This window comes from Chenopodium quinoa, unplaced genomic scaffold (assembly GCF_001683475.1).
Source record: "Chenopodium quinoa cultivar QQ74 unplaced genomic scaffold, ASM168347v1, whole genome shotgun sequence".
NCBI lineage: Eukaryota > Viridiplantae > Streptophyta > Magnoliopsida > Caryophyllales > Amaranthaceae > Chenopodium > Chenopodium quinoa.
In genome coordinates this window covers 2,879,786-2,898,703 of record NW_018744593.1, presented here as the reverse complement: position 1 = coordinate 2,898,703, position 18,918 = coordinate 2,879,786, and the positions used below count along the sequence as shown (strand labels likewise).

At 39.5% G+C, this 18,918-nt stretch overlaps 1 pseudogene; it reads left to right on the top strand.

Moving 5' to 3' along the window:
• The first annotated feature begins 3,384 nt into the window (after positions 1–3,384).
• LOC110699816 lies at positions 3,385–18,208 on the top strand (annotated as a pseudogene).
• The last annotated feature ends 710 nt before the right edge of the window (positions 18,209–18,918 follow it).

Below are 18,918 nucleotides of genomic sequence, written 5' to 3'. Positions count from 1 at the left end.
TATTTAAATCCTAATTTTTTTTATCTATGTACATTTAAATATCTCAAATTTTATTTTAATTTTGCTTAGGTGGTGTTTCGGGGTTTTTTGATGTCCTGTGGGAGAGTTACAATTCCGAGACTAGAACTGTGCGCCTGTACCTGCAAAACAAACAGAGACTCCGGGTGATTGGAGCTCCGCCTCCGACGGTCAAGTTAGTATTTGATAAAGGAGTAATTAATGCGGAAAAAAGGTAAAGTGTTTTCTCTAGGTGAGAGTAATTAATGAACGTAATCCCCTTTAATGAGGATTAGTAAATGTATTTATAGTCTTGGGATGTGTGCCAAATGCTAAGTTTTAGGTTAACCTAAGGCTGACTGGGCTTCTTCCAAGGATTGGGCCTAAGTGGTCGTTTTGCCTGGTTGGCATAGAGGAGGCCACGTGGCGTGACGCAAGTGGTCCATGGTGGACCGATCATAGCCTGACACGTGGCAGGCTCCTAATGGCCCATATGGTGGACACATGGCAGGACCTGATTGGTCTACTTGTCAGACGACGATTGGTTAGGGAAAAATCCCCTAATCATTTTCCCCTCACAGGTGGCTTATGACTGTGCATATGTCACCTGTGACAGTTGTCGGCCTGTAACAGGCGACGGCCTGCTACAGGTGTCGCCCTATGACGGGCCGAGCATTTTTCCCGCTCATTTCATTCAATTTTTTTTTTTTTTGAATTTGAAGGCGACTCTTCGCATTCTCTTTTGCCTTATATAAAGAGATGTTGACCAAGTCTTTTGTTCATATTTGCGAAATTTTCAAGAGAACTCTCGGACCCCTGAACTTGAGCTCTGACACTTTGCAACTTCTGACTTGCCAGGACGACTGTTTTACTAGGCGCCTACTTCGATCAAGCTTTTTCAGAACTTAAGTTTCAAGTAACCGTCTGTTCTTTTATTCTTTTTGCTTTTGCACTTTTTCTTTCTTTTTTGAAAATGAGACCTCAAAAGCATCCGGCACGACCTAGGTTAGCAATCAGCCGGTCACCGGGGACGGCTGAGTCTAGGACTAGGGGTGTCGACTGCCCTGCGGTACTTCAAACTTTGTACAAGTCTCGGAATCCAACTGTCTTTGTATTTATGCAGGACAGTATGGCAAGAACAAAAAAGACCAAGAGAATAGAAAACTCTGATGGCTCCTCTTTCCGGGTTCCGATTAGTGAAACATCGGACCAGCCGCCTGATACTGCATGGACCCAAGGCGGCCCTTTAGCCGAGAGCTCTGAGGCGGGACCTAAGGTAGTTCCTTCTCACTTTACTGTTGACTTGGCGAGTCAGCAGACGGCCCCCGAAGAAGAAGAGGGGTCGGCCCCTTCAGGAAATGGGGAGGAGTCGGACTCTTCTGATAGTTAGTCTGGCTCTAGCTCGTCGAGTCGCCTCTCTATAAGCTCGGAAGAGAGGTACAATCGCTTACATGAGGCGAGAGATTCTCATGCGGCTGAAAAGGGGGAAGGTTGGTCGGAACCATCCGCCTCTCATAGGGAGTTGAACACTCCTTATTACTGCCATGTACCCAAGGGCCGAATCAAGGCCATGAAAGAGCGCATAGACACCTTTCTTTCGGACCATACGATGGGTCCGGATTATCAAGTGTTCGTACCGGATGGCGAGGACACAGTCGTCTGGCCGGAGGGCACCAGCTATGGGGACGCCTGTTTTGGCTGTTACGAGGCGGCCATCAAGGCCGGATTGCGGTTCCCATTGCATCCAGCCGTCCAGCAAATCCTCGATAGGTACGAGGTGGGGCTTTGGCAGTTAGCCCCCAACTCTTGGTTCAACATCCTTGGCTATGTAGCTGGATGTGAGATGCATGGGGTGGAGCCAAATTTTGAGGCGTTCGCCCATATGAACTACCTCAGCCGAACCCCCAAAGCAAGCGGTACTGGCTGGTACCAAATAACAAGTCATAAGGGCTATCTTATGACCAAGGGCAAAGAGAATAAATGGAAGGATTGGAGAAACACCTTCCTCATTATTTCCATCCCCAAGCGCCTGCTGAATAAACGCTACAATAGGTGGAACAAGGATCCGCCTCTTCTAGCAGGCAGTCGCAGCATGCCGCTTGTTCCTCTCAAGGCCAGGGAAGAGATCCTAGATCGAGGGCTGTTTAAGGTAGAGATTAGGGCAAACTCTACCACTGGGGTGCGAGAGCAGGTGCCCCTAAACTGCGTCCCAGAGTTTCAATGGCTCTATGACGAGTTTTTCCTGGCCGCTTGTGGCCTTAGCAGTCGGTCCTCCAGAGGTAGCCGGCCACTTGAAAATATGTACTCTTCATTTTGATTTGTTTGAAAGTTTTTCTAACTTTTGTGGTCCTTATTTGTACCCGAAGCCATGGACCAGATCTCTGCTTCAAAAAAGGCGGTCGCTATGCTGCGAGCCTCTAAAATGCAACAACAGAGGACCGCTTCTAATTCTCCTGCCAAGGAGACGCCCAAAGTGAGTTTCGATCCTTAAAACTTGTCTTTGAAAGATTGCTTAATAAATATTGACCACTCGTCTCTTTTGCAGACGGGCACTTCCAAACCCTCATCCTCCCACCAACCGGACTCGAAAGTTCGGAAGCTAACTGGTGGGAGTACGCCTGGATCTACCAGGAAACAATCAGCTGACAAGCAGCCGGCCACCCCACAAAGTGTGGGGAACCCACCACCTGTTCTGACACGGCCGCCGAGAAGTATAGCCTGCTCTGCTAGACTTGCTTATTTCTTTATCACTCTTTTCATGTCTCTGATATTTTTCTCTTTTTTTTTTATGCAGGCAGCCCTTCAGAGCCAGACTTGGTCCAAATGGCCAAGTCTATGATTAAGTCAGTCCCTCAAGAGGAGAGGGACGCGGTCAAGGGAGTCGGCACCCTTGACCTGGATGGAATCATGGGTCTCCTTTCTGAGGTAGACTTAGAATATTTTTTAACCTTATTACTTTGCATGCCGCCTGCTTTTTCTTAAATCTGATGCATGTTTTTCCTGTTTTCAGACCATGTTGAGAGTACACGGCCTTCGTAGGCCGATTAACGCCAAAAACAAAGAGGTAAAGGCTGCTAAAGCTATGGCCGCCTCTGATGTTGATAAGGCAATGTTTCAAATTGCCTAAAATGAATTTTTGACAACTAATATTCTTTATTATCAGGCGCAGGCCACTGCCAATATTCGTACTGAGTTGGAGGCGGCCTAAAAGAAGAACAACGAGCTAGAGGCGACGGTCAAGAGCCTCAAAGATGAGCTGAGGCCGCATAAGCAGAAAATGACTCAGTTCGAGACCTTGGAGAAATCCTTGGCTTCGGTCTAAGAGCGCCTAGTCCAGCAGGAGAAGAGCCTTACAGATGAGATCTCGCCAAGGCCGAAAAAGAGAAGATGGAGCTGGCCCAGGCCATGATGGAGGACTCTGCTCAAATCATGAGGATAACCTGGATGGCCCTATTTCCAAAAGCTCATTATGCCGCCTGGGAGAAGAAGTTTGCTGCTTGTACTGAAAAGTACAACCAGCAAATCATGAAGCAGGCGGCTGAAAAGGACCAGGCGGCCGAGTCCAGCTCAGAAGAAGAAGAAGAGGTGGTGGTGGCCCTGCAGCCGATTGGGGTAGGTGCGTCTACAGAAGCGGCCCCTGATGCCGAAACAAGCAAGAAGGAGGCCTCTCAGAACCAGGCGCCTCTTGTTGATCAAGCGGCAGGCAATACCGAAACCATACCACAACTCTAAAGCTTTTTCAACTTTTCTTCGGCCTGCGTGCCGTTTGTTTTTGTATCTTTTTACCCGGCCAGGGGGCAGGGGTCTTGAATATTTTTGCCGGTCTTTATGGCCGGCTGTTTATATAATTTCGGCGACCATCTTTTTAGTCGCTTTTGCTCTCCAAATTTTGCTCGTCTTTGCTTTATTTTCAAATTTTTTCTAAGTGTCGAGGATATCCGCTACGTTTTGTATGGCCGATAGTTGCTCCGCTTCGTTTTGTATGGCCGATAATTGCGAACAGGTACCATGTAAGGGCTGCCTATGCCCCTGGACGACTGGTTGTCTTAGTTCCAGGTTAGGCGATCAGTTGGCCATTTATTCAGTCGGACCCCAACGTATTTTGGAGAATACGTTAGGTTTACTTAACAGTGAACCAATTCTTCAAATATGTCTTGTTTGAAAAGAGGAAACATCTTAGCAGGGTTGGGGTACGAGAGCTCTGGTTCGCCTTTAAACAGGCGGACTCGTCATACCTTTTGAATCCTGACTAAGTATGAAAGTGATTATGGGTAATCTTGGAGGTTACTTACTCATCATGTTTATGCTTGAGTAGTAGAGGCATCAAGCGGCGTAGGCCGGCTAGTTCCCTTGATTCACCAAGTTTTATTGGTTATTTACTCAAGATACGATAACCTAGTAAGAACAGGGGTTTGAATGCTCCTGATTAAGAAGCAGGCGGTCTACTCAAAAACCTTTTAGATTTCGAACCAAGTTTTAGGGAGTGACTATAAGTTTACGTTGATGTTACTTAGTCGCCGTCACTTCTGTTTGAGTAGTAAAGGTACCAGGCGGCGGAGACCGGCTGGACCCCTTTATTCGCCAATGTTTGTTGGCTATTAACTCAAAAGGTACCGGTTGACTTATCCCAAGTAATACAGTCGGTTATCCGACGCGGATGTTAACTGCTAACACTCGTTGGATCAGTGATAGAGTTATCCTTGTCTCAAAAACGGCTACGTGGTTGTCTTAGTGGACAGTCGTATAGATGTCGTGTAATTAGTTTATAGAACAATGTTCCACCCAAAAGGGAGCTGCTCTCTGCGACGAATTTCATCCGGATGGATGCCGCCGGACGCCTGCTATGATTTTGGGACAGGTCGGATTAGTTTTAAAAGTTGGATCAGTTGGCTGGGCGCCTGGTCTGATCATTTCGGCCATAGGCCTTAGATAGTTCTTGGTGAACTAAGCATGGGAGAGTAGCCTGTTGTATAGAACAAGCGGCATGCCCCTCTTTATTGAATGCGCATTTAAAAAGTATGGAGAGTAGCCGACTGTTTTACCAGTAGGCATGCCCCTCTTAGTACAAAATAAATGAAGTGAAATAGCAAACTTTTATTAGTAGCTCTCGGCTATTTACATCATTCAAAAATAATACTTTTTGAGATTATATACATTCCACGTTCGAGGCAAGGGTTGGCCGTCTGGTGTTTCCAGGCGGTAGGTACCGTCGCGAACCTCTTCATAAATTCGGTAGGGTCCTTCCCAGTTGGGAGTTAGTTTGCCTGACTCATTAGCCCTACCGACTGCTTCCATTTTTCATAGCACAAAGTCACCCACTTTGAGTGGACGCCTATGTACTCTTTTGTTATATGATCTTGTCATTCTCAGGCGGTAAATTTCATGGCGCAGGGCTGCATTGCCCCTTCTTTCTGGAAGTGAGTCCAAAGCCAGGCGCATGGACTCCCAGTTCGCCTCTTCGTCATACAGCATTACTCGAAGAGTCGGCTCTTAGTGTTCAATTGGAAGAACAGCTTCTGCACCATAGGTTAGAAGGAATGGAGTCTCTCCAGTCGACCCTTTTTCAGTCGTCCTAATGGCCCAGAGAACATGTGGTAGTTCATCTTCCCATAGGCTGCCTGCTCGTTCAATCTTCTTCTTAAGACCGTCTGAGATGATTTTATTGAAAGCTTCTACTTGGCCGTTTGCTTGAGGACGGCCGACTGATGCAAAGCAGTGCGAGATGCCTTGGTCTCCTAGCCAATTTTCGAGAACAGGCGTCTCAAATTGGGGACCGTTATCAAAAACCATAGACATGGGCACCCCAAACCAAGTTATGACATTTCTCCAGATGAATGAAATCACATCCTTCGTCTTGATTCCCTTGACAGCCTCTGCCTCTACCCATTTAGTAAAGTAGTCGACTGCAACAAGTATGTACTTCCTACCGCCTGTAGCAGGCGCATAGGGACCCAGGATATCCATGCCCCACTTAGAAAACGGTAGTGGGCTATGGATGGCAGTGAGATCAGTAGCCGGACGGTGAATTAATTTGCCAAACCTTTGACACTTAACACATTTTTTCACTAATTCAATGGCATCTGCTTCTAAGGTAGGCCAGAAGTAACCCTGCCGCCTTGCTCATTGAGCAAGCGACCTGCCGCCTATATGGGAGGCGCAATATCTAGAGTGCAGATCTTCTAAGACCTCTCGTCCTTTTTCTGGGGTAACACATTTCAAGAAGGGTTGAAGGTACCCTCTCTTGTTGAATTCCCCTTTTATCATCTCAAAATTGGACGCTCGCTTTTTTACTGAGGCCGCCTGGTGATGATCGTCCGGCAAAGTGCCGTCTGTTAAGTATGCCCTGATTGGGTCCATCCAGGTTGAACTTCGATCTAGAATTCCAATAGGGTCTTCTTCAATACTTCTCTTCTCCATGACTTCCCAGAAGACGGTTCTTGGAGTATCACAGGAGGCCGAGGAGGCCAATTTTGAGAGGGCATCCGCCTGATTGTTTTCAGATCTTGGTACTTGAGTCAGATGAAACTCTTCAAGGGATCCGGCTGCTTGTTGTACCGCCTGCAAATACCTGATCATGGCCGGATGGGTTGCCTCGTATTCGCCATTGTACTGACTCACTATCAATTGTGAATCAGAACAGGCGTCTATCTTTCTTTCCCCAGCCGCCTTGCACATGCGGATTCCGGCTAGTAGAGCTTCATCTTCCGGCTATCAGAGGGCTAAGTCATTTCTACAATAAAATCAGCAAAGGCTTGCCCCTTTACTGCTTTCCTGGGCTCGAATGTGATTTCCAGGCTCTGAATCTCTATTGCCCATTTCATCATCCGGCCTGACGACTCCATGGTTGTCAGTGGCCGCTTAATCGGTTGATCTGTATACACGACGACTGCATGCGCCAAGAAGTAAGGCTTCAATTTTTTAACGGCCATGAAGAGAGCAAGACCGAATTTCTCCACTAAGGGATACCTCAACTCAGCATTTTTCAACACACGGCTGACAAAGTAGACCGGGAGCTGGCAGCCGTCTCTTTCAGCAAGGAGGACGGCACTTAGAGCATGGTCAGATACTGCCAGATACATGTAAAGCACTTCTTTGGGCAAGGGACTGACCAACCTTGGCAAGGAATGCAAGTGAACTTTTAAATTTTGGAAGGCCGCCTCGGCATCAGGCCCCCAATCAAACCTTGCCTTCTTCTTTATTGCCTGAAAAAATTAAAGGCATTTGTCGCCTGACCGGCTGAGAAATCTTCCCAAGGCCGCTAGAAAACCTGTTAACTTCTGAACCTCTCGAACGGTGCGAGGCAATTGCATGCCAATGACCGCCTGCACTTTCTCTGGGTTCGCCTCTATGCCTCTCTGATTGATGAGGAATCCGAGAAACTTCCCAGACTCAACCCCAAAAACACATTTCTTGGGATTGGCATGACATGGTGCCGCCTGAGTGTGGTGAATGTTTCTCGGAGGTCCGCTAGATGATCTGTCTGAAGTTTGGACTTAACGATCATATCATCTATGTATGCCTTGACATTCCTCCCAATTTGGTCAAAGAAGACTGTGTTTATCATTCTTTGGAAGGTGGACGGGGCATTTTTCAAACCAAACGGCATGGCCGTGTAGAAATATAGCCCTTGATCAGTGACGAAGGTCGTATTCTCCTGATCTTTCTTCCACAAAGGAATCTGATGGAAGCCAGAGTAGGCGTCCATGAATCTCATTAAAGCATGGCCGGCGGTTGAGTCGACCAGATTATCAATTTTAGGCAAAGGATAGCTATCTTTGGGGCACGCCTTATTCAAGTCGGTGTAGTCCACACACATTCGCCAGGTACCATTCGGCTTCTTTACAAGTACCACATTTGCAACCCAGTCTGGGAAATAACATTGTCGAATGAACCCCGCATCAAGCAACTTTTTAACCTCGGCGGCTGCCGCCTGACTTCTTTCTTCACCATGGTTCCGCTTCTTTTGCTGGACCGGCTTCTTTTTCGAATCCACAGCCAATTTATGTACCGCCAAGTCAGGACTGATGCCTGGCATTTCATGCACCTCGAACGCAAAGATGTCTTTGAATTCCTTCAAAAGTTGGTGAAAATCATCACCCAAAATATCAAGAGCAATCGTCCCAACCTTAACTGTTCGGTCAGAACGTGAGTCGTCCAGCACGACATCCGTATGCTCACCAGCCGGCTGAAGGCGAAACTCATCCGACCGCTCCTCTGCTTGTGATTGCTATCTTTTTTCTTTCCTTTCGGCCCCCAATTGGGCAGCCTTTCTTTTCTTGCCGCCTGCTTTTTGAGCAGGCGCATCCTCCTTGGTAAGTTCAAGGTCTGTTTTTTCACCACTTGGGCCAGAAACCACCACAGCGGGTTTGATATCTGAGAAGTGGCATTCTCGAGCCATCTTCTGATCTCCCCTTAGGGAGCCGACTGTTCCATCATCCTTCTCAAATTTGAGCAGCATAAGAGAGGGGATAATGACAGCCTTAGAATTGTTCAGGGTGGGTCGTCCTAGGATCATGTTATAGGCCGAGAGTTCCTCAACCACTAAGAACCGAACCACCATGTGACGGCCCTCCCCTTTCTCACCCAGGCGGATGGGTAGATCCACTCGCCCTACAGGGTGTACGACTCCTCCTCCAAACCCTACTAAAGGGTGGGATACCGGATGTATGCAATCAGTCTTGTACTTGAGCTTTGCCAAGCACTTGCTGCTGATAAGATCAGAGGAGCTACCAGTATCTATGAGGATCCGGCCAACTCTTTGGTTGGCCACCTTGCACTCAATAACAATGGGGTCATCATGCAGCCCCTTAACCCCTCCCAGATCTTCTTCTGTGATGACAATCTTTGGGAATGAACTCTTGGCGGTCCGTTCTTGATGAACGGAATTAACATCTAACCGCCTGATATTGTCTTTATTGCCCCTGATAGTGGGGTCGCCTCCTGAGAAGCCGCCTGCTATGGTGTAGACGACTGCGTCATCAGTGTCAGAACTGTCGGCCGACTGATGATCCTTTTTGGCTAACTGTTTGTTCTTTGAAGAAGTGTTCCCCTTAGACTTCTTGACATAGGAGTCAAGGCCGCCTTATTCAACCAGGCGGTCCAGGTAGCGCATGAGGCTGATACATTCGTTGGTTTCATGACCAACATCTTCATGATAATGACAGAATTTGTCCTGGTTCCGATTTCTTGCAGAACCCTTCATGGGGGCCGGCTTCTCGATTGAGATCCGGTTCTTAATTTCTTTTAGGATAGCTTGACTATCCTTGCTAAACGCATACTTCAGAGAGTATGGTTTGAACTCTTTCTTCTTTTTCGGGGCCGGCTGTTTAGAGGAGTCGGCCGCCCAGACTTCTTTTCTCTTTTTCTCATCTTTATTGGCTGACTGCTTTGGTCAGTTTTCTTTTTTGTCGGGCCTCCGTCCATCCGACTGCTTTCCAGTATTATAGAGATCAGTCTCCTGTATGTAGGCTTCAGCTTCAATCAAAGCTTCCTGTAGAGTCGCAACTTGTTTCCGGACCAGGTCGAACTTAAAGGTCGACCCATCTTTAAGACCTCTGAAAAAATCAGTATAGGCTACCTCATCCGGCACCCCTTGAATCTGTATCCTCATCAGGTTGAACCGCCTGATATAGGAACGGAGCCCCTCCTTTTCACCTTGCTGGATTGTCCCTAAATCAAGGGTCGTCTTCTTTGCAGGTATGCTCATAGCAAAGTTGGAGGTGAACAAGTAAGCAAGCGTCCTAAAATTGTTCACACAACCAGTCAGCAGGTTGCCGAACTATTGTTGTGCGATTCCTTTAAGAGTTGCCGGGAAACATTTGCACCAAGTGGGATCATCCAACCCTTGAAGGTACATTAGGTTGGTGAACGCCATTAAGTGGTCTTCTGGGTTAGTAGTGCCATCATAGGCGCCTACTAATACATTTTTAACTTTGGCCAGCTGGGCGGCCTTTGTAATTTCCTTGGAGAAGGCGGACGGCTGTTCTCCAAGCCTTAGCAACCGTAGTTACTAGTCCAAAGGTTGGACACTTTTTGCCGCCTGTCCTCCAAACAGAGGTGGCTGCAAGAAGTATTGTTGTTGCGGTACGTATGGCATGTTTGGTACCGCTTGCTCTTTATGAAATCCAGACCGACGGGAGGTACCGCCTGTCTGACTATCATAGTTTGATTGAGTATACTTCATAGAGGTATTATGCAGACTATCTTGGAAGTCTAAAGTGGAGGCCGACTCTGACAATCGGTCATTCTTCTTCTGCTCTAGCAATAGCCGAGCATCTGAGTAGGTTTTCTTTGACCCATCCGCTTGTATATGACGAATGGGCTTCCCCTTCCCTGGTGAGGGAAAACGATATTTTGTTAAGTAAATCACAGGCGGCTCCCACTTCCTAGAGTTAGGGTGGGGGGTCGCCTCTCGACCCTGAACAGGCTTCCTTCTTCCTGAATGAGAAGGTTTTCTGGCCGACTTCTCCTTAGAGAGAGCAGGCGTCTTTTTATTGATTAAATCTTGGATGTCTCCTTTGAACCCCCTCATGAAAGTCATGAGTTTGTTTCTTGTAATAGGAGCGGATCCTTCAGCCGCCTGTTGTTGATCAGGCGGTGTGCCGGTTGGATTGCTTGGTCCAGCTTGATAATCTACCCGTTCTTTCCTTTCGGTGTGACGGGTGCGTCGGGCCCTTAGGGTCCCGTCTGAGGCCGTGTGTGCTTCAACCTCAACCTCATTCTCAGTATCATGGTCTGAGTATACTTGAGGGTCGTCCTCCAGACGCCTCTCTTCTGGTACAGACTTTGTTGCCATCTCAAAAGTACTCTCCCCACAGACGGCGCCAAAATGTTTCGGGGTTTTCTGATGTCCTGCGGGAGAGTTACAATTCCGAGACTGGAACCATGCGCCTGTACCTGCAAAACAAACGGAGACTCCGGTTGGTTGGAGCTCCGCCTCCGACGGTCAAGTTAGTATTTGATAAAGGAGTAATTAATGCGGAAAAAAGGTAAAGTGTTTTCTCTATGTGAGAGTAATTAATGAACGTAATCCCCTTTAATGAGGATTAGTAAATGTATTTATAGTCTTGGGATGCCTGCCAAATGCTAAGTTTTAGGTTAACCTAAGGCTGACTGGGCTTCTTCCAAGGATTGGGCCTAAGTGGCTGTTTTGCCTGGTTGGCATAGAGGAGGCCACGTGGCGTGACGCAAATGGTCCATGGTGGACCGATCATAGCCTGACACGTGGCAGGCTCCTAATGGCCCATATGGTGGACACATGGCAGGACCTGATTGGTCCACTTGTCAGACGACGATTGGTTAGGGAAAAATCCCCTAATCAGGTGGCAATTGAATTTTTTAATTCTAAAATAAAATGTGAACCTTTTTTTTAATTGGTTGAAATAAAACTTTTTCAGGTTTTTTTTATATATCATTTTATATAATTCTTGTGATCTCTTAATCTCATAAAGTTTTTTTTTTTTTTTTTTTTTGAAGCAATCTCTTAAATTTTTTTATTACATTATAAGTTTTAAATTTTTTTTTAAAATAATTAAATTCCTTATATAACTTTGAGTTCCTTAAAAAAAAAAAAAAAAAAAAAAAAAAAAAAAAAAAAAAGGAAAGAAAGAAAATTTTTAGTTTCCTTAAATAATTTAAATCCTACATTACTATTCGTTGTTTTTACCAACGTCGCAAAATTTTCAAATCTTATTCGTCACTTTTGCTTAGGTGGTCTGGTGAGTGAACTTTTTAATTTTAAAATAAAATACAAATTTAATTTTTAAGTGGTCGTAATTATACCTTTATTCGAAAAATGCCTACTTTATTTATATACTAGATGGAAACTCGTGCAATGCACGGTTTTTTCATCTAAGATTTTTAATTATTTGATTTATTGTATTTAATAATTTCAGACAATATTACAAAAGTTTAATATTTTTTTTTTACTATAATTTATAATGAATTTATTAAATATAAATAAATTGTAAATAAGATATTTTTTCCGTTATATAAAATCTTTAATGTGAAATGATAAATTTTTAATAATTTAAATCATAAGTCATTATTCATTGTTTTACCATAGCATTTATTTCGATAGAATCACCAACCTCGTCCACAACCAACCTACTACATCAATGGATAAATTGAGGCCAAACTGAAATTGATATAAATTAAATCTTAACATTTATATAAAATAAATCAATATATTTACCAATAAATGAAAAATTGTTGCGATATAAAATCAAATCTATGCATTGGAATTTTTCCATCATCTCCAAAAATAACCAAAGCCATCCACATATTAAGTATACAACATCTAATCGTATGTCATTACATAAACAAATAATCGTTAAGTATCCTAAATAAATACAATGTAACTAATAATTACAAATATAAATTTAAGCATAAGATTTTAAAAATTACCTGGACATTGATGACTTAAAACTAACACAAAATTACTACCACAAAATTCGCTTGATATGGTTTTGTATTAATACGAAATTTTATTTGTGTCGTATGATGTGTTAGATCTGCATGTAAAAAAACATTTAGTAAATAAAACATAAACATATAATCGTTGAGTATCCCAAATTAATACAATATAAGTAATAATTAGAAATACTAACATAGGATTTTAAAAATTAAGCTAAAAATTACCCGGCCATTGATGACCAAAAATTAACACAAAATTACTAACACAAAATTCGCTTAATGGGGTTTTTTTATTGATACGAAATTTTGTTTGTGTCGTATGATGTGTCAATTTATAATGGTAAGTATCACAAATTTTAACTTAATTACAATTAACGAACAATTTGTATTTCTTATCATAAATACTATCAAAATTTATCTTATAATGATAGGTATCACACTTTATTTTAAGCGCTTATCATTTAAATATTTCTTAGTATATTTTTTTAAGATTTCTTATACTCGTAGTATTGAATTAATAAATTTATCTTTTCCTATATTTTTACTTTATTTTTTTTTCGTTAAAATAATTTAATTCGTGGATTATAATCTACGTGGCATTAAAATTTTAGATATATCAAATCTAATTCGTTACTTTTATCTAGGTGGCGACATAATTTTTTAATTCAAAAATAAAATACAAATCTTTCTTCATTGGTCGAAATAAGTATATTTCTTACGTGGCGCTCTGAATGTTCTCCAAAAATGCCTACTTTATTTATATATATTAGATTAGTTTTGTGCCCCAGGCGATGCCCAGGTTGTTTATTGAATTAGGATAAACCTTTTGGCTCGAATGTTAAATACGGTCATATAATCACTTTTGATAATGCAGGAATTTAGGTTCTCAAAAAAGATAATGCAGATATTTAGATATGTGATACCGTACTTAAATTATTTTTACTAAACTGAAAGTATTTTTTACTAAATTGATCTGATAAATAGTTCACCCCGTGCTTTAAACAGGATAAATACTACTCCCTCCATTTCATATTAAATGCAACCCTTTCCATTTTCGGTCGTTTCTTAATAATTGTAACACTACTATTTTTGACAAGGACCCACCATTATTTTATAATTTTTCTCTCCCACTAACCCCACTTTCACAAATATTTTATTATTTCTCTTTCCTATTAACCCCACATATACGACTTTTTGTTATTTATTTCTCCTACCAATAATCTAATATATATAAATAAAGTAGGCATTTTTCGAGAGCATTCGGCGCGCCACATAAGCAAAGGTATTATTTCGACCAATTAAAAATTAGTTTTGTATTTTATTTTAGTATTAATAAATTCACTCGCCGCCTAAGAAAAGGTGACGAATGAGATTTAAGAATTTTGCCACGTAGTTAAAACAACGGATAGTGATTTATTAGAATTTAATTTATTTAAAAAACTAAAAATTATTTTTTAAAAATCATCTTTAGATATAGGATTTAAATTTCTAAGATAAATCTTGATAGTGTTTATGATAAGAAATAAAAATTATTCCTTAATAATAAATAAATTAAAATGTGTGATGCATACCATTATAAATTGATGCATCCTACAACACCAACAAAATTTCGTATCAATACTAAACCAAATCAAGCAAATTTTGTGTTAATTTTAGTCATCAATGGCTGAGTAATTCTTAGCTTAATTTTTAAAATCCATGTTTAAACGTATATTTGTGATTATTGCTTACATTGTGTTTAATTGGAATACTTAACGATTATATGTTTATGTTTTGTTTACTGAATTTTGTTTTTACACGCAGATCTGATTTAATCAGAGAATTAGATTCGAGCAAAAATGATTGGAAAATCAAACTAGGAGTTTCTCGCCTAATGGTCCTATTGGATGAGAAGGTATTATATCTTTATAAATTGTTTACATTTATTAAATTTTTTTATAAACCTTTGTAGTTTATATTAATTAATTTTATGATTAGAACAATTTTTTTGTGATTTAGGTAGCTTAATCAAGTCATCAAATTAACTTAATTTTGATTACGTTCATACCTCAATTAAAGCCAGCTTTGTACAATTCGTCCAAAATTAATTGAAAGAAAAGTTTACTCAATTAAATACTTTTCATTCGTTAAAAATAAGAAGCAATATGCACGCATTGTCAGTGACAAATGATCCAATTTTCCAAAATACTATTGTTCGGGCGATTAGGGACGATGAAAAAATTCCAATGCATAGATCTGATTTTGTACAATGGCAATTTTTAGATCAATTACACAACAATTTTTCATTTCCTGGTAAATATATTGATTTATTTTTATAAGACTAACGGTTAATTTTATATAATTTTTTTTTTGCTAACATGTTTTATTTATCCACTTTTATTAGATGGAAGAGATATGGGTGTGAACGAAGTAGGTGATTCTATTGAAATAGAAGATAAATAGTATACATGTTTTTACTATTTTTTATTATTTCTATTTTTTAAAAAATAAATAATAATGATTTAGAATTTAAATTATTCAAAAAATGAAAAACAAATATCTTTTCACATTAAAGATTTTAACCTAATATGTAATCGATAAAATATCACATTTACAATTTTTTTTTAAAGACATCATATTTACAATTTATTCATATTATTAAATTCAGTTGTCATCAAACTAACAACAATGAATAAAATACAAAACAACAATAAATATAGTCGCATAATAAATTACAAAAAAAAAAAAAAATTATACTTTTGTAATAGGCAATAACACTTTAATTACATTATTATGTGTTTTTTTTCGTCTAAAATTATTAAATAGTAAAATAAATCAAATATATATATAAAAACTTAGAGTCTATAGGAAAATATCTTTTCTTGAGATTTATGTATAAAAAAAAAAAAAAAACCGTGCATTGCCACCTAGATAAAAGTAACGAATTAGATTTGATATATCTAAAATTTTAATATCACGTAGATTATAATCCATGAATTAAATTATTTTAATGAAAAAAATAAAGTAAAAATATAGGAAAAGATAATTTTATAAATTCAATACTACGAGTATAAAAAATCCAAAAAATATATACTAAAAAAATATTTAAATGATAAACGCTTATAATAAAGTTTGAAAACCTATCATATAAGATAAATTTTGATAGTATTTATGATAAGAAATACAAATTGTTCGTTAATTATAATTAAATTAAAATTTGTGATACCTATCAATATAAATTGACACATCATACGACTCAAACAAAATTTTGTATCAATAAAAAACCCCATCAAGCGAATTTTGTGTTAGTAATTTTGCGTTAATTTTTTGTCATCAATGGTCGGGTAATTTTTAGCTTAATTTTTAAAATCCTATGTTTAAATTAGTATTTTAAATTATTACTTACATTGTATTAATTTGGGATGCTCAACGATTATATGTTAATATTTTATTTACTAAATGTTTTTTACATGCAGATCTAACACATCATATGACACAAATAAAATTTCGTATCAATACAATACCCCATCAAGCGAATTTTATGTTAGTAATTTTGTGTTAGTTTTAGGTAATCAATGTCCAGGTACTTTTTAAAATCATATGTTTAAATTTATATTTGTTATTATTAGTTACATTGCATTTATTTAGGATACTTAACAATTATTTATTTATGTAATGGCATACGATTAGATGTTGTATACTTAATATATGGATGACTTTGGTTATTTTTAGAGATGATGAAAAAATTCTAATGCATAGATTTGATTTTATATCGCAACAAATTTTCATTTATTGGTGAATATATTGATTTACTTTATATAAATGTAAAGATTTAATTTATATCAATTTAAGTTTGGCTAACATTTTTATCCATTGATGTAGTAGGTTGGTTGTGGGCGAGGTTGGTGATTCTATCGAAATAAAAGATACGGTAAAACAATGAATAATGATTTAGGATTTAAATTATTAAAAATTTATCATTTCACATTAAAAAATTTATATAATGGAAAAAATATCATATTTACAATTTATTTATATTTAATAAATTCATTATAAGTTATGGTAAAAAAAAATATTAAACTTTTGTAATTTTATCTGAAATTATTAAATACAATAAATCAAATAATTAAAAATAGATGAAAAAACCGTACATCGCACGGGCTTCCATCTAAAACTATATATTATAAGAAAAATCCTCTTTTAGATCTCATTTTATAAATTTTCAAACTTTATAAACACCCTAGCATGTGAGCGCCCTGAGTAGATTCATACTCCATATAAAGTTTGGATTTAGTAAAGAGTAAAAATATACCCAAATCCACATAAACATAATCAAATCAGCCGTTTCTCTTTCTTCGTTTCCTTAGATTCCACGACAGGGTTTGTCCAGTAATCTTCCTCCGTAAATTTTTTTTTTTTTTTTTTTTTTTTTTTTTAGCATCGAATATCAATTTCACAATCTAGTTTCGTTGATTTTCTTTTTTTTCAAGCTTAATTTTGATAATTGAGTTAAATTTGGTTGGAGGATTTTGCTTGTTTACAAGAATTTCGGTTATAACCCTTGATTAGAATTCTGTTAGATATTTGATTCGAAAAAGGCATTGGTGGCAGTGTTGCAATATCCAGGTTTTTACAGTATCTTGTAATCGCGAGTCAATATGGATTTGAGCTTGAAACCATTTACTGCAACTTATACTCAACGCTTGGTAGATAGGCTCACCATTTGCTGCTGCTACTTCCGTCTTGTCTAACACATTCAGGCGTCTTTTCTCTTGGACCACGACCCTCGACTTTGATGTTTCACCTATATCTTTTTGTGTTAAACATCTTTCGTGCACTTTGTCGCTACTGTACTACAAGCACACCAATCACAGTATATAAACAAAGTTAGCTGCCAGGACTTTGGTAGAGTGTGCTTTAGTTATAGTTTTTGCACTTTTAGTGGGTGTGGCCTAGGTTGCCTCCCTGACTTTGACTTTAAATCTCTGCGACTGAATGCGTGGATCTCTATCCATTGACCCTTTGCGGCCTTAGGGACCTTGACCTCTGTATTCTCGTGAGGGAGCCAGGTAATTATCAACTGCCTCCGGCTATTTTCACGAGGGCGCCCCAATTACTCACTGTGAGAAACGTTTTTGTTTCTCACGGTGGCAGTTTCGTAAATAAAATGTACCACTTTAGTCACGGTGGTACATTTAATTTACGAAATGGATGATAAATTGTATCACTTTAGTCACGGCGGTACATTTTATTTACGAAACTGCCACTGTGAAAAACAAAAACGTTTCTCATAGTGAGTAACAGAGATTTACTGTATTTTCACATGTCAAACGTTGGAGGTATTGAAACTTGAGGTCAATATTGGTCTTGATCAAGTTTTCACCATGTCATCTTATCGTCTTCCAAACTTGAAACTGCTCCTCTTGTATGCAACTTTCATTGCTGAGGATGACTTTCTCTCCCGGCTAGTTTCAAGTTGCCCTGTACTTGAAGACCTTAAATTCAAATCCCTTACGAACCATGTGAACATCACTGCTATCACGTCCACTTCCCTCCGAAGATTGTGTTTGCATATGCATAAATGTTCTGATTTCGATGAAGATAACACTGATTTTGTGCTAATCAATACTCCCAATCTGGAGTACCTTGAATACTACGATAATTTAGCAAAATGTTAATCTCTAAAATGCATTCTCTGGTTAAAGCAGTTCTTGTGATAGAATGTGCCTTACAGTTTCAAGTATCTTTTCAGCAAATAATTAACCTCATTAGACCCTTGTCTAATGCTCAACATTTATCGTTGTATGGCTGTTTCTGATCCGGGTTCTCTTGCTCAATCGTCGGCTATAGCCAGCTGCAACCTAACCGAGACCTTCTCTGAGAGGCAGAAGAGGACTCTGGAAGGAAGGTGTAACGGTAGGTGCCTGACTTTTGGGCCTAAACTCAACCTAAGGCAGCCTTTCTATTTCAAAGCGAGCCCGTAGACTCGGACTATGGCTGTGGATATCAAGTCAAGTATACGAACTCCCCGCAGCTGCCACCGTTGGAACTAATAAAGCAAATGATTGACCCATCAAGTTTATGGCCGCTTCTCTACGGTACCAGTTGTTGTTTCATTGAATTTGCCTCAAGAAAAAAGGCCGCTGCGGGAACTTCCTTTTCTGAGGTGGGGTGAAATCCGCAAATCTACGAAGGAAGGCTGGGGTTATGGAATTTTCCGGAAAGTGTGAAATAAGAATGTGGGTATGTCTCAATCTCTAATTTGTTATTCTTTTTTTCCCTTCCTTTTATTATAGTAAAAGAAAGGAAATCTTAGAAAATAACACCACAAAAAAACCAAAATTTTGATTATAACGCCATAAAAAAAAGAAAAAAAAAGAACCTTTTATTATAACACCACAAAAGAACTCAAAAATTTGATTTCACCACCTCATAACGGATTTTTGGATGGAATCCGTTAGTGGGGTCATAACTGACATGTGTCAAATGCCTATTAATTTTTTATTAACTTATTATAAAAAAATAAAA